A 4,031-nucleotide genomic window follows, 5' to 3' on the forward strand; every position below is an offset into this window, starting at 1 on the left:
ACATGTCCTAATGGAGTCAATTTTCATTTCTAATTTTGTCCCCAACTTGACAAAGACCCCTCACCTGTGCCTCTAGGGTGACTACATTCCAGGAGAATGCAGACTCTTGTCTATCATACAGTCCAAAGTGACAAATGGATCCATTTGTAGTTTATAGTGAGAGAAAACTATAGAATGTCCCATGAAGCACTGAGAAGAATGGTATCTCCTCCACAATGAACATGAATTACTACAGAAATCCTGGTAGGGATGATAGTGGATGACAGAAGGTGAAGAGAAGTGAAATAATAACTCCTTGTATCCTTGCATCTTACAAAATCCTTTGTAAAAAAACAAACAAACCACCAGAAACACAATTATTGACATGGTTTACAAACAGGATTCAGATCACTACATCTAAATAAACAGAACTAATTTTTGGTACTGTAATTGAGAACTTTTAGTTACATTATTATAAATATAACTAAGCTAATTTTAATACATTAACATGGGTAAATCATGGATTTGTAATGACTGCCCCAAGTAAGATTACCGTAAATATCTTCTTAAGAATGAAGAACCCAGGGTTCAAAACTTAAGAAGGCACTCACTCTCAGGGACCAGACATGTGCCTGGGGGCACCTGAGCCTGAGTGCCTCCTTGAATTGAAGCGTGAGACTCTATGCCTTGTTGTCTCACCCAACTCCTGACTCTGACTGTCATAGTGGGTATAGACTGCGAAGCTTTTTGCAAACCGGACTGAGATGGAAATTAATAAAGGCAAAGTATGGGCTTCCCTGGTAGCTCAGGTGGTAAAGAATCCACCTGCAATGCAGGAGACCCCGGTTCAATTCCTGGGTTGGGAAGATCTACTGGAGAAGGGATAGGCTATACACTCCAGTATTCTTGGGCTTCCCTTGTGGCTCAGCTGGTAAAGAATCTGCCTGCAGAATTCGAACGTTTACCCTTCGGGTTGGCGCGAGCTCTCGTGGCTGCACCTGTGGCAGAGGGGATAGAGACCAAAGCTAGACATGTCCGAGAGGCGAACCCGGTCCGGAGGGGCCGCCCAGTGCCCCGGTGAGCGGAGGGGGCGCGCGGGAGAGGTGGGGTTGAGCCATTTCAGGGACGCAGTTCGGACCAAGCGCCCCAACTCCTACTCACTCGGTCTCGGCGGAGGTCCCAGCGGAAATCAGGCTCTGATCTTCCAAACACCCTCCCGGAAATCTGGCCTAAGGCACCTCAGGAGGCTCCAGTCAGAAAGCCCATCGTCTTGAAGAAGATCGTGGCCCATACTGTAGAGATCCCATCCATTAACTCTCCTCGAAGAAGCCCCCGGATCGCTTTTTTGTTGGAGAAAGAAAACAACCCTCCTAGCAAAAAGCTTACTAAGGAGGACCTCTTCCAGACCTGCAGTGTCCCTGTCACCGCCCCCTCCACTCCTGTGCTATGCCCTGTGAATGCTGAGTCCAACTCCTGGAAAGGAGACTTGGACGCCAGAGACTTGGAAATGTCACAGAAGGTCAGGCGCTCATACAGCCGCCTAGAGACTCTGGGCTCTGCGTCCACCTCCACCCCAGGCCGCCGGTCCTGCTTTGGCTTTGAGGGGCTGCTGGCAGCTGAAGACTTGGCTGGAGTCTCGCCCGTGGTGGATTCAAAGTTAGCTGAGGTCCCCAGGGTCCCTGTGAAGCCCTGGGCCCCAGACACAACTCTCCCTGGAATCTCCCCTCTGGTTGTGAAAGAGAAACGAAAGAAGAAGAAGGTACCGGAGATCTTGAAATCGGAGCTGGATGAGTGGGCCGCGGCCATGAATGCTGAGTTTGAAGCTGCTGAGCGCTTTGACCTCCTGGTTGAATGAGATGAAGTAGAGGTGTCCCTAGCTAGACTCTGCCCTCCTCCCGCTGTACATAGTTCCCTCTCCCTGTGGAAAAGACACTTGGGGTCCCCTTCCCTCGTCTTGTTCCCCATGCATGTACTGTTTCTGCACGTGAGGGCTGTCCTCTGGGGGATGGTACAGCGGCTGCAGCCATCCAAGCTTCTGGAAATGGGACCTGCCTGGTTCAGCATCGCATTGGTGTCCCGTCTGTAGTCAGTGACCTACCATCCTCTTTCCCCGCCTCCCAGAGTATCCCAGCCACTTTCCAGTCAGGCCGCAGACTAGAGAGCAGGAATCACTGGCCCAGCCAGAGAAGGTTAAAGGGCTGGGGGTTGGGGGGAGAGAGGGCACCTTTCTGCTCCTGTCGGGAAATGCTGTTGTTCTGTACCAGCCCACCAGAGACGGGTGCGGGGGCCACGGCCAGCCTTGGGCTTTCTCTACTGAGTCACCTCTGCTGGGGCTTGGTTCCCCTCCTCGAGCCCATCTAGGTAGCGAAGGTTGGGTTTCCTCTTAGATTCTGTAGATGGTCCGGGAGCACAGAACCCGTAGAGTGGAGAAGTCCTATCTGAGGAAGAAGCTGGACCCTCGACCTATAGAGTCTTTTTTGTAGGAGAGAGGGAGGCCTTGGTTGGGTCTCAGACGGTAAATGTCTACTACAAGGAAGCTGCGTTTTATAGTTCTGTGTGTTGCTGCTGAGATGTTGGGTTAAATGCAGGCTGATGGAGCAATGGCTGCTTGAGGTGAAGAAGGTGTCTCAAGACAGCATAGATCCTGAGGCTCAGGGATTCTGGGTTGATGCCTGCAGAGGGCTGGGAAGGGGCCCATGGCCGAAGGCGCCCTCTCTTGTTACTCGTACCCGTTTTTTACAAAGTGTACAGTCTACTCAGCTCTAGAGGAAAAACTTTGGGGTTGTATGGTCCTGGTGACCTTAGTGTTTTATAAAGTACTAGGAAGCTTTTCTTATGTGCCAGAGAGGGGCCAGGTTGATAACAGTTTTAACTTTCAGCCTCCTTAGCGTCCTCTCACACTAGGACCCTGTCTGAGGTAGATATTAGGAGTTGAACTGGGGGAAGGAAGGGGTCATCTTATTGTCTCTGGTGATCCACATGCCCCAACCCTTCTTTCTCTTTTCTCAATATTGATAAAAGGTGAGCTTTCAAAGTCTGCCCAACCACAGCTTCTGCTGTAGCCCAGGCCACTGTACCTTTTGATGATTATGGATTCATGGAAGTAGAAGCTAAGAGGAATGTGGAGGGACTAGTGGATAGCAGAGGACGTCAGGGAAGATGAGTGTTTGCTTGGTTAGGGTCCCTTAAATGGCACAGGCCTGGTGGGTACCAATTAAGCTCTGCAAGGCCTAGGAGCCCTAGGCTACCTGTCCAGTGCTTCATGCTTTGTCACACAAGCCCCTTTGCCAGGGTGAACGCAGACACCCTGGACCATACCTGGAGAGTTGTCCTCACTTACTGGCAGGACAACTCCTGGGAAATGTCTTTGTCCTGAAAGCCGTAAGTCACCAGATGATGTTCAGTTGATGTCATTGCTACAGACTTGTCTCTGTCCCTGAAAAACTAAGAATAGAGTTTAAGAGAAAACTGGGATTTCTTTTTAAAAATAAAACAAAAAAAAAGTTAAAAAAAAAAAAGAATCTGCCTGCAATGTGGGAGACCTGGGTTCAATCCCTGCGCTGGGAAGATCCCCTGGAGAAGGGAAAGGCCACCCACTCCAGTATTCTGGCCTGGAGAATTCCGTGGACTGTATCATCTATGGGGTCGCAAAGAGTCGGACATGACTGTGTGACTTTCGTATTATCTAGAATGATTATTTTAGGTTACCTACATACCAACACTCCAGTAAGACAAAAAAGGGAAAAAAATGAAAATAGAGTTCATTTTTCAAATGACTTCATTCATATAGACAGTGAATCTGAAGAAAAGTGGTCCAAAATTTCCTGTCCTCACCAGATACAATTTGTTATAGACATACATCATTTGTTTATTTTTTTCTTTCTTGTTAAATTTTAAATCAGTGAATTTTAGACTAGACAAAAAAGTCTTGTCTTGATATGTGAGAGAATAGGTTTGTGTTAGAGGTTGCACAGTCATGTATCATCATGTACTGGACAGTCACATAAATAGGCCCAGTGGGCTAGAGGGGTCTGTGGGACCACAAAAGCCAC

The 4,031-nt window shown here is 48.6% G+C and overlaps 1 pseudogene across 1 annotated transcript; it reads left to right on the forward strand.

Moving 5' to 3' along the window:
• Nucleotides 1-1,010: 1,010 nt before the first annotated feature.
• Nucleotides 1,011-3,497, forward strand: LOC145518942 (sororin pseudogene; annotated as a pseudogene). The gene is made up of 2 exons (XR_014063482.1): nt 1,011-1,056; nt 1,122-3,497. The product of XR_014063482.1 is annotated as a sororin pseudogene (transcript).
• The last annotated feature ends 534 nt before the right edge of the window (nt 3,498-4,031 follow it).

Source organism: Giraffa tippelskirchi, chromosome 8, assembly GCF_054371585.1.
Source record: "Giraffa tippelskirchi isolate mGirTip1 chromosome 8, T2T-mGirTip1v1.2.pri, whole genome shotgun sequence".
NCBI classification, from domain to species: domain Eukaryota; kingdom Metazoa; phylum Chordata; class Mammalia; order Artiodactyla; family Giraffidae; genus Giraffa; species Giraffa tippelskirchi.